This window comes from Sus scrofa, chromosome 3, assembly GCF_000003025.6.
Source record: "Sus scrofa isolate TJ Tabasco breed Duroc chromosome 3, Sscrofa11.1, whole genome shotgun sequence".
Classification (NCBI taxonomy): Eukaryota; Metazoa; Chordata; class Mammalia; order Artiodactyla; family Suidae; genus Sus; species Sus scrofa.
Genome location: NC_010445.4, coordinates 57,509,460 through 57,522,308, shown reverse-complemented (window position 1 = coordinate 57,522,308; position 12,849 = coordinate 57,509,460).

The window sequence follows — 12,849 nt, the reverse complement described above, 5'->3', positions numbered from 1 at the left end:
GCTTCCCCTTTATGGACCACACTAAACACAGTGCTTCTGTGGGGGAATCTTGTGAAAATGCAGATTCTGGTTGAGTGGGTCAGGATGGGGATGAGATTCTGCATTTCTTTATTTTTATTTATTTTTTTATTATTTTTTTCTTTTTACAGCCACACCTGCAGCATATGGAAGTTCTCAGGCTAGGGGTTGAACTGGAGCTGAAGCACCAGCCTACACCACAGCCACAGCAACTCAGGATCCGAGCCACCACAGCTCATGGCAACGCCAGATCCTTAACCCACTGGGTGAGGCCAGGGATCAAACCGGCATCCTCATTGATACTAGTCGGGTTCATAACCTGCTGAGCCACAACGGGAACTCCTTAATGTTTTTTTTTTTTAACTTTGGAAAAATTCAGGATTTTGCACTGTGGCACAGCATATTAAGGATCCAGTGTGGCCAAGGCTGTGGCATAGGTCACAGCAGCAGCTTGGATTTGATCCCTGGCCCGGGGAACTTCCATATGCCATGGATGGAGCCAAAAAAGAAAAAAAAAATTCATTTTGGGGATCTAGTTACTTTTAATGGCTGCCTGATATTCCACTGAGTTGACTGATTTTGATTTATTAAACTATTTGCTTATTGGTGGACAGTCATGCTTTCCCAGTTTCCTCCGTACAAATAATGCTGCAATAGCTACACATGAACATATACCCTTGCAAATAATACTGTGATTTCTGTACGACAGAATCATCCAAGTAGGATGGCCAGGTCAAACTGTATGGGTTATGCAGTGTCAATAGATAATACTAGAACAGCCCCCTTCCTACCAGCAGGGGGTAAGAGCACCCCTTTTCCCATTTCTTCACCAGCACATGGATATTATGAATTTCTAAGATTTTTTCCAGCTTGATAAGATGCAAAACAGTATTTTGTCATGGTTTTAAACTGGCTATAGTGAGATTTATACAGGACCTTTTTATATCCTTAGCCATTTGGTTTCCAAGTTGCATCTTTTTTTTTTTTTTTCTTTTTTTCTTTTTTTTTTTTTTTTTTTTTTTTTTTTTTTTTTTTCTCCTGTCTTCTTAGGGCCACACTCACAGCCTGTGGAAGTTCTCAGCCATATCTGCAACCTACACCGCAATTCAAGGCAATGCCAGATCCATAACCCACTGAGTGAAGCCAGGGATCAAACCTACATCCTGATGGTTACTAGTCAGATTCGCTTCCACTGAGCTACCACGGGAACTCCCAGGAGGCACTTCCTTCTCTCTTGAGTTATCTTTTTTCTCATCAGTTTATAGGAGCTTTTTGCACATTGGCCACGAGAACCTTTTATCTAGCGCATGCTCCAAATATGTTCTCTCTTGAGTTTTAAATATAAAAGTTTAAATATGTAATCTGAATATATTTCTCTCTAATATCAAATAATACCTGCAGTAGGAAATGCTGCAAAGTGAAGAAGAAAAAGAAACTACCTATAATCCCACGGCTTAGTCAATGACAACTTCTGTGAGCAAGTTAATGCCTGGGGGTTGGGGTGGGGAGGAAAGGAAAATGGTTAAATTCTTGGTCTGTAGAGCCAGACAAAGCTCAGATTCCATCCTCACCTGAATTTACAGTTTACCAGCTGAGGGGTGTCCTAGAAAGTTATTTCATCTCCCTGAACAGCAATTTCCTTGTCTGTAAGAGGTATTAATAATGCTCATATCTTTGAGTGAATACAGTTCCCATAGCACCTATGATATAATCAGTGCTCAATGAGAACTTTTATATCCATATTTACATATCTCACAATGAATACATAATTTTACATTCTGCTTGGTCTTGTTACATTAACTATAAACATTGCTACTCAGCCGAACTTTATAAATACTATTGCAATATGAACATGCTGTAATTACTATTGTTCAACATCCAAGTTTCCAAAGATGTATTTTCTCTTACAAATAAGGCTACAGAATAAAGTTTTTTTTTTTCTCTAATTAGGTAGAAAAGGAGAGACAAAGTAACTGGGCCAAAGTGGTATGAATATGTTTTTGAAGCATATTACCAAACCACTTTCTAAACAAGGATGGTTTTCTTGGGCCTCACCCACAGCACAAGCAAGTTCCCGGGCCAGGGATTGAACCCACACCATAGCAGTGACAGCTGCCAGATCCTTAACCTGATGAGCCACATGGAAACTCCAAACAGGTGTATTTCTTTTTCTTTGTTTTCTTTTTTAGGGCCAGACCCACAGCATATGGAGGTTCCCAAGGCTAGGAGTCAAATCGGAGCTATAGCTGCCAGCCTACACCATAGCTCATGGCAACACCAGATCCTTAACTCACTGAGTGAGGCCAGGGATCGAACACACATCCTCATGGATACTGGTTGGGTTCTTAACCCGCTGAGCCACAATGGGAACTCCACACAGGTGTATTATTAATAGTAAGGAATCATTACTAATCTAATTTTGTTAGATGGGATAATGGCATTTTGATTGTGTTAGAGATACTTCATTTTGAAATATTTATAGGAGAGATGACATATGAAACTTACTTTTTTTTTTTTTTTTTTTTGCTTTTTAGGGCCACACCCATGGCATATGGAGATTCCCAGGCTAGGGGGTCTAATCGGAACTACAACTGCTGGCCTACACCACAGCAATGCCAGATCCGAGCTGCATCTGTGATCTACACCACAGCTCACAGCAATGCTGGATCTTTAACCCACTGAGAAAGGCCAGGAATCAGACCAGAAAACTTATGTTTCCTAGTTGGTTTCGTTTTTGCTGTGCCACAATGGGAACTCCATGAAATTTACTTTAAAACGCTCTAGCAAAACCAACAGCATTTGTAGAACGGGGAATAGATGAAACAATTTTAGTGACAAAAGTTGAGCTGGGTGATGAGCCTGTGGGAATTTCACTATCCTACTCTCTCCACTTTTGGGTATGTTTGAAATTTTCCATTATAAAACATTAGAACAGAAAGGAAGGGAGGTAAGTTGGAAGGAAGGGAAGAAAGGAAAGAAGGAAAAAAGAGAGTTGCACCCCTTTTGACTACCCCTTGCCACTTATAAGTTTGTCCAATTCATAATATCCTTATCATCCTCACTACTTTTTTTTTTTTTTTTGTCTTTTTGCCTTTTAGGGCCACTTCTGGGTTTGGGCCACCCTCTCCCACCCCCACTCCCATACCTTCTCTCTCCCAATTCCACCCTGGACTGCTTAAACAATAGATCCGTATGCTGGGACACAGGTTCGATCCCCAGCCCGGCACTGTGGGTTAAGGCTTTGGCTTTGCTGCAGCTGCAACTTGGGTCAAGACTGCAGCTTGGATCTGATCCCTGGTTCAGGCACACTATATGCCACAGGGCGGCCAAAAAAAGAAAAAGAAAAAAAGTTTTGTAGAAGGTTTATGAAGTGTTTTGCTGCACTTGCTTGAAGATTTGCCATTGCCCAGCGCTGTGTCTCCTCACCCCCACTGTGATGTAAGGCTGATGGGATATTTTTATCATTCCTTGGCCAGGGGAGGGGCCCTGACGAGGCTGCAGAAGTAGCATTGGGAAGCTCTGAGCTAGTGCTGACAGCCCTTACATGTATAAATTCTCAGAGTTTACAGAACCCAGTCCCAGATGCTATCTCAGTGTTCATCTCCATGACCTAGGAATTCTTACCCCATTTCTCAGAGGGATAAGTACTGGAAGCGATGGGGGGATGCAGAGCCCAGATTTGTGCTGCCACGTGCCCTCTACTGGACCAAACGGCTGCCCACCGCTGATCGCAAACTCCAAAGCCTTGCCTAGCAGGGGACTGCTTCTGAGCACCTGGTAAACTGCAGATCCCTCAGCCCCTCCAGGTCCAGTTGGAGAATCACGAGGTCTAGAGTAAATGCTAAGCATCTGCATTTTTATCCAGTTCACCCGGAGGTTGGGTCGTGGCTTGGAACCAGCAGAAGAGGATGCAGAGTTTCTGGAAGTCTTGGAGGCCAGACAGTAGTCAGTCTCTGCTGGAGATAAAGTTATAGCAGGGTTGGGCTGGATCAGAGCATATATGTATTTAAATATTTAGATATTAATAGGAATATTTGACCAAGCAACTAGCCAGAATGTGTGCAGTAATTTCCAAACATTATAAATAAATATGGAGTTCCCATTGTGGCTCAGCGGGTTACGAACCCGACTAGTATCCATGAGGATGCAAGTTCGATCCCCAGCCTCTCTCAGTGGGTTAAGGATCCAGCATTGCCGTGAATGCAGCATAGTCTGCAGATGTGGCTGGATCTGGTGTTGCTGTGGCTGTGGTGTAAGCTGTCAGCTGCAGCTCTGATTCCACCCCTGACCTGGGAACTTCCATGTGCTGCAGGTATGGCCCTAAAAAGCAAATATATATATATTTCACTCATATGAAGCATTTAGAGAAATCAAACCCATAGAGACAAAGGCAGAATGGTGGTTGCCCAGGGGTGGGGAGAGGGGGGAAAGGGATGATGAAAAAATTCTGGAGATGATGGTGGCACAAAAAATGGGAATATATTAATGCTACTGAACTATACACTTAGATGTGTGTGTGTGTGTGTGTGTGTGTGTGTGTGTGTGTGTGTGTATGTGTATATATATATATATATATATATATATATATTTTTTTGTCTTTTTGCCTTTTCTAGGGCTGCTTCCCACGGCATGTGGAGGTTCCTAGGCTAGGGGTCAAATTGGAGCTGTAGCCGCCGGCCTACGCCATAGCCACAGCAACACCTGATCCAAGCCATGTCTGCAATCTATGCCACAGCTCACGGCAACGCCAGATCCTTAACCCATTGAGCAAGGCCAGGGATCAAACCTGCGACCTCATGGTTCCTAGTCGGATTTGCTAACCACTGCGCCACGATGGGACCTCCTAGATGTATATTTTATCATAATAAAAATATACATAAAAGTGAAGCTGTGACATAAAACCTGGAAATTATGAATTTTAAACAAGTAACACATTGCCTATATAATAATTTTCTACATGGGGAAAACATCATAAATGAAGTTAAATGACAAAGAACAAACTAGGAAATTATTCATAAACAAATGATGAAAGCATCTGAGTCCCTGACAAAGAAGAAAAAGACCAACATGGCAGGAGAAAAAGTAATATATATATATTTTCATGGCCATGGCATGTGGAAGTTCTCAGGTACTGACTCTGAGGCACGGGTGCAACCTACACTACAGCTGCAGGATCCTTTAACTATCCCACTGCACTAGGGCCAGGGATAAAACTCACGCCCCCACAGCGACTTGAACTGAAGCAGTCAGATTCTTTTATTTTTTTTGGTTTTTGAGGGCTGCACCCACAGCATATAGAAGTACCCCAGGCTAGGAGTGGAATAGGAACTTCAGCTGATGGTCTACACCACAGCCACAGTGACAAGGGACCCAAGCCATGTCTGTGAACTTTACTACAACTCACAAAAACACCAGATCCTTAACCCACTGAGTGAGGCCAGGGATTGAACCCACATCCTCATGGATACTAGTTATATCCTTAGTGATAGTCAACTAAGTGAGGAAAGTATAAAATCTTTTGAAAATAATAAGAGACCTGGGGAAAAGCAAAGCCTGCACAGAGGAGAGCAGAGCTGGGATCTGGGCACAGGTTAAATGGTTTGGTCAGAGCAGGGCTCACTGAGAAGGCAACTTTGGAGCAAAGCCCTAAAGGGAAGAGGGATCCTCTCACGGGCTGAGTGGGGCCAAGTGCCCAGGCCACAACTGAGGGGTAGCAGCCTGGGAGGCCAGTCAGGGCAGCAGAATGAGGTCAGAGAAAACGCAGCTTCCCTCGGAACTGTCCACAGACATTGCGAAGGCTCTGGGTCTTATTCCAAATGCGCTGGGGGCTACCAGAAAGTAACAAACAAAGGGATGACATTGCCTGATTTCTGTTTTAAAAAGGTGACTTTGGCCACTGGATTGAGAAAGCACGGGGAGAGCAAAGGCAGAAGCGGAGACATTGGTTAGGATAATCCAGGCATGAGCTGGTGGCAACTTGGACCAGAGTGGCAGCTGTGGAGGTGGAGATGGTGAGACGTGGCTGGGTTTGGGGATGTGTGACAGTCCTGCCAATGGTCCAACAAATAGGCAGGAGGGCACATGTGACAGTGGGAGAGGCAGCTGTGGTGACTCCAGCTCGGGGTTTGTGCAAACTGGAAAAAGTGAGCTGCTCATTGAGGTGGAGAGGGTGACAACAGAATGAGTTTCCTGGGAATTGCAGTGTGGCTTGGAAATGCCTGGAGGACATCCAAGTGCAGCTACACAGGGGAGAGGTCAGGAGAGAGGTCGGGGTGGCTGAAGATAAAAACTTGACAGTTAACAGCCTATGAGGACCAGGGCACTGGAGCCCATTGCCAAGGCACGGAAGTGGTCCAAGGGCTGTTGGTCTAAGGCAGGTCAAGGTTGAAAAGTTAGAGATGGAGATCCCGTCATGGCTCAGTGGTTAACGAACCTGACTAGTATCCTAAGAATTTCCATGTGCTACAGTGAGGCTGAAAAAGAAAGTTTATAGGAGTTCCCTGGTGGCTCAGTGGGTTAAGGATCTGGCATTGTCACTGCTGTGGCTCTGGTTACTGCTATGGCTTGGGTTCCATACCTAACCTAGGAACTTCTACATGCTTCAGGGACCGCCAAAAAAAAAATAATAAAGTAAAATTAAAACATATACAGTGAGGTCACATCAGGTAGACTTTTAAGGAAGTTTTAGGTCATGTAACCCAGTGGTTCCCACTCCTCAGTCCATGGCTGGGCTGCACTGGGATCATCCAGGGGCCTGTTGGGATGCAGAAGCAGTCAGCTTCTGGGAATCTGGATTCCACTCTGCAGGCCATTCCTTTTTTTTTTTTTTCTTTTCAATTTTTAAAATTATAGTTGATTTACAGTGTCCAGTCAATTTCTGCTGTACAGCAAAGTGACCCAGTCACACGTCTGCACAGGCCATTCTGAAACACAGGCAGGAGAATGCAGTGGGATCCCCACCATAGGGCACTATTCCCTGGAGAAACTGAGGGCCATACGATTGTCAAGCAGTGTGCTGGGGGCTGTTTTCCCGCAATGACAGTGGGGCAGGAAGGCAAGAGGATCCCAGAGATTGTCCCTGTGGGAAGAAGGGACACCTGATACAGTGATACAACAGCTAACATGGGCTGTTTTACCTATGCAACCAGTGTTCTTAACAACTCTAGGAAGACAGGCATTATTATGATCCCCATTTTACAGATGAGCAGGTGGAGGCATGGAAACATCACACAGCAATGGAAGGGTGCAGCTAGGATTGAACCCCAGCAGTCTTCACTCCTAAGGTCATGCACGTGAGAAATCAAAAGGGTGTGAACTGATGGGGGGTGGGGTGAGCGCACCTGTGGGTCTGGTGGTCCAAGTGGACCCCTCTGAGACTCAAATGACAGGAGACACCTGCAGGAAGCTCAAGGTCGTCAGATGGGGAAGACAGCTCGGTGCACACCTGGAGCAGGAAGCAGGCCAGCGTGACGGTCTATGGAGCTGAAGATAAATAACTGAAGGACAGATCGGTCACTTTGGAGCAGCGCTTCTCCCCTGATGTGATTCCTACTTCAGGGGGCAGGGAGCGCCCTGCCTGTTCCATTACACAGCAGCTGTTCTTTAGGAAATTCTTCCTTGGGCGCTGAGCTCTGCTGAATTTTCTCCAATAGCCATTTTCTCCTCTCTGTTAACAAAAACCCCAGACTTCCCGTTGGGGCTCCGTGGTAATGAGCCCGACTAGTATCCATGAAGATGTGGGTTTGCCCTGGCCTGGCTCACTGGGTTAAGAATACGGCATTACTGTGGCTGTGGCATAGGTCACATATGCAGCTCCAATTCAACCCCTAGCCTGGAAATGTCCATGTGCCCTGAAAAGAAAAAAAAAAAAAAAGGTAAGAAGTAGGGAGACCAGATTTGGGATCTGGTGAGAGGTGACTGAGACCAATGAATGCAACCTACTTGAATCTGAATTTTTACTAGATGCCTCATATGGTTGATTTACTTTTAGCTTTTAATCACCTAGAGTTAAGGGTGTTTGCACTTATACTGCATCCAGGCTAGTCTTCCCTCAATCTATGCTCTCGTCCAGATTTGAGGAATCTGGAAGAAGAGGTATACCTCCCTTTAGAGTAGTACTTCCCCTTATGAGTTGCTCAGGAGATAGTAGAATTAACCATGGCCCAGTTGCTTTTGACTTTGTCAGTGGCAGCCCAGGGTTCCAGGATGTTCAGCAGTCACACAGGGGAGAAGTGTTGAAATAACTCTAAAACCTCACCCAATCTACCTCAAACATTAATGTGAGTATGAATCACTTAGGACCCCTGTTAAAATGTGGATTCTGATCCCGCCAGTCTGAGGTGTTGAACCTGAGAGACTTCATTTCTGCCCATGGTCTTGTGCGGCAGCTGTACTGTGAGTGGCAAAGGCCTGAGGTTCTCAGCCTTGACTTCACCAGCCAATCACCTGGGAGCTTTTAAAAGAACTCCTGATGCCTGGGCCTCGCATACAGAGGAGGTGGGTTTATAAGGCTAGAGTGTGGCCTGAATATGGATATGGCATTTTTAAAGTCCCAGTATTCTAACCTGCTGTCCAGATGGAGATGTGAGAGCTTTAAAAAATCACCCAGGGGAGTTCCATTACGTCTTAGAGGATTAAGAACTCATCTAGTATCCATGAGGATGTGGGTTCGATCCCTGACCTCGTTCACTGGGTCAAGGACCTGGCGTTGCTGCAAGCTGCAGCATGCAGTTTAGATCTGGCATTTCTGTGGCTGTGGTGTAGGCTAGTGGCTGTGGCTCCAATTTGACACCTGGGAACCTCCATATGCTGCAGGTACGGCCCTGAAAAGATAAATAAATAAATAAATAAATAATAAATAAATAAATACAGGTAACTTTAAAAAAAAAAAATGTAAGCTTTAGGACAACCACTCCTAAAGCTTTTTTTGACTCTTTAAATCTTGGAAATGTGCAATTGGCGTTCCCTGGTGGTTCGGTGGGTTAAGGATCTGGCATTGCCACTGCTGTGGTGTGGGTTCAATCCCTGGTCCTGGAAATAACTTCCGCATGCTTCAGGCATGGAAAAAAAAAAAAAAAGAAAAGAAAGAAAGAAAAGTGCGTTGAGATTTTGCTGCCTGTGACCAGTGCTCTTGCCAGAACCCTCCCGTCTTGGCCCCAGGGCAGTGATTGTCAGAATCAGATAGGGCAGGACTGGACCCCCAGGCTCATTCATTAGCTGCATAACAGTAGGTAAATCACTTAAACAAAACAAAAACCCAGAAAAAAAACTTTATTTGCCTTTTCCACTAAGGTTAACTTATTCCTGTGATTATTTTTGTAGATTTCACAAGGGGAATTGCTGCATTAAGAGGAATTTGCTTGCAAATTGGACAGATACTGACCGAAAATTATTGAAATGCATTCCAGTTTGCATTCCTAAATCTGTGGAGAATTCTTTTTTTTTTTTTTCAGTCACACTTGGGCCCACACGAGTAAATCTTAAAATTCTTGCCATCTAATAGCGGAAAAATGGGATCCCCATGGGTGCCTTCATTTGTATTTCCTTGATGAGCAGCAAAGTGGTGTTCTTTTCATTCATTTATTTATTTAAAAATATTTACAGTTCACCTGGTTTGCCTGTTTATTGTGGTTAAATCCTTAGACTTAGTAAACCTTAGTTTCCTCCTCTATAAAACCGAGGTGATAATATCTCCCGAGGTAGTTGTGAAGATTAGATGAGATTTCATGAATATACCGTGCTTAGCATAGGTCTTGGTGTATGGCAGGCGTTCCAGAAATGTTTGTCTTTGAAACTTGTCAAGGAGCCCAACCTCTGGCTTCCCAGCTGGCCTGAGACCGGGGCGGTCCATTCAAGTTGAGGGCGGGAGGGAGAGAGATTCTGGGTAGCAATTAATCACTGGCGGTGGACCCGCTTGCAGTGCGCAGCATCCTTCTGAGAGGCGACAAGCGCATCGCACCCTCTCTGCGGAGGTGCTCACTGTCCAGCCCACCCTCCTGCATCAGCCCCATAAAGGGATAGGCTAGATGACACCCAGTCAAACCCCGAGACCCTCGGAGACCCAGACTTCCCTTGGGGTCCTGGCGCCCCCACGTGGCCAGTTGGAGTTCCTCTTCCTCCCGGACCTGTCTTTGCACCAACCTTTCCTGGCGCCGCTCCCGGCTGTGCGCGAGCCAGACGTCCGGCCCCGGGCCAAAGAAATCGAGGTCTCATCCACATATCTTTGATCTCCAAACCCTCTGGCCAAGCTGCGCCCCGGCTCCCCACGGAGTTAAACCGGGGAAGACTCGCTGGCTACCCTGTTGACCTGCAACTTAGGGTTAAAGTCCTGAAAGAAAAGGGGAATTTTCAGCCCCACCCCCACCCCGCCCCACCTATCCGGGCCCCATAGGGCGGCCCCAAACCCCTCAGCTGACAAAGGATGTCCCTTGATTACTTTAATAATAACTATACGTTTATCTTAGCCTAACACATTATCCTCACATAATCAACTGTCAGTCACTGGTCCTTGTTATATGCATATCCAAATGCCTGCATTTTTGCAGAAACACTATAAAGTTTTATAAGCTACATATTTTACAATGTGGCTTACTGTCCCTCTTCCTTTCACCTCCTGCCTGTTTCCGTCCTTTCTTTCTTTTCTTTTTTTTTTTTTTTTTTTTTTTGCTTTTTGCCATTTTCTTGGGCCGCTCCGGTGGCATGTGGAGGTTCCCAGGCTAGAGGTCGAATTGGAGCTGTAGCCGCCAGCCTATGCCAGAGCCACAGCAATGCGGAATCCGAGCCTCGTCTGCGATCTACACCACAGCTCAGGGCAACGACGGATCCTTAACCCACTGAGCAAGGCCCGGGATCGAACCCACAACCCCATGGTTCCTAGTCAGATTCATTAACCACTGCGCCACAACGGGAACTCCAGTACTTTCTATTCTTTAAGGACCTGACAGTAATAGCCAATTCTTTCTGTACCTGTCCCCCATCATAATCATGGATTTGCATCTATGCACACATTTGTATGACTGTTTAACCCATATGATGTGGCTTAATCCTCAGAATAACTCTGTGACAAATTATACCCATTTTAGAGTTGAGGAAACTGAGGTTATGACTCCATTTTTAAGCCTCTATTTATTGAGTGCTTACTATTTAATGGGATCCTATGCTAAACATTGCATATCTTATCCCTTAATCTTCACAACTTGTTACTTGCAGTTGAAGTGACTCAACTCAAGGAAAATTATAGACAAATAAATAGCAATAATACAGCTGATTGTGACTCCACTGTCTTGTCATCTGTCACTCCTCAAAAATGCCCTCTGGATTGAAGGGAGTTCAGAGAAGTGAAATTGTTGTGTTAAGAGGGTGGTGGAATGAGAAGTGGATTATTACAAGCATCTTGTTAGTGTAATTATTTTCGTAGTTGTGTTGTTTCCTCACAGGTGAAATGCAGTGAAAACATCCAAGTTGCAGAGGTCGTAGTAGAATTAAATGAGACCCTGTTACATCCTTCTAAACTATAGAACAGGAAATAAAGATGGGATCAATTAAGATCTTGCACATTGGTATTGGCTTTCTTTTTCTTCTTTTATTAATTTAATGTTATTATTTTTTCTTCTTTTTCTTTTAGGGCCACACCTGAGGCATATGGAGGTTCCCAGGCTAGGGGCAAATCAGAGCTACAGCTGCTGGCCTATGCCATAGCCACAGCAACGCCAGATCCGAGCCATGTCTGCGACCTACACCACAGCTCACGGCAATGCCGGATCCTTAACCCACTGAGCCAGTCCAGGGATCGAACCTGTAACCTCATGGTTCCTAGGCAGATTCGGTTCTGCTGTGCCAGGACAGGAACTCCTTAATTTAATGTTATTAATCCTGACGGTAGTGCAAATGTTAAAAAAGTTGCAATGATAGTGAGATGCAGATTGGAGTTTATAATCTCCTCCCTCGACCCTACTCCACCAACTCCACTCTCCTAAGGTGGGGCATTTGGTTTAGATATTTCTAAACTTAACGGCCCTGCAAATATTTCACTGAAACAGATATAGTAGCCCTTCTATTTGTTTGCAGTCAGACTATTCACACTCCTCTGCAACTTGAGGTTTGTCATTCATCTTCTTAATGGACAGAATAATTCTATCTAGGCTGCTGACTTATTTGCATAATATCCATTGTACGAATATATCCTCATCTACTCAGCCTTACCCTGAGTATTCTTCAAAAGATCCTTTTGGAGGGAGAACACCCTTTCCCCTTCATTAGTTCTCATTAGCAAGCCCTCTCAAGGTCTCTGGGAGGGTTTGTGACCTTTCTGGGAAGTGCAACTTCCCCCAGGCTCTTCCTGGAGGTGCCTGAGCTCTGGGCCAGCTAACTCTGCATCATCCCAGCTCCTCTTTCTGCCCATGTTCTGGTTGCCAGCAAGAAGAGAGGTGGTCCCAGAGAAATTGCTGTCATCATCTCTGACATATTCTCTGGGTATGCTCTAAAAACTCCCATCTTAGGGTTCCCTTGTGGTGCAGTGGGTTAAGGATCCAGCATTGTCAGTGCAGCAGTTCTGGTCACTGCTGTGGCGTAAGTTCAATCCCTGTCCAGGAAACTTCCACATGTAGCAGGCTCAGCCAAAAAATAAATAAGTAAAAGCTCCTGTCTTTTCAGGAGGCAACAAAGAGGTAGCCTGGCACTGAAGCAGCCCCTGAAGAAATCCTGCAAAATGCAACTTGAAGGAGAAGCCTCCCCTGGCTCCTGGGGGCCAGCTCATCCTTATTCTACAAAATGTGTGTTTTGGCTCCTGCTGGCCAGGCTCAGGCCCTCTGACCCCTCTGCTGGGTGAGGGCC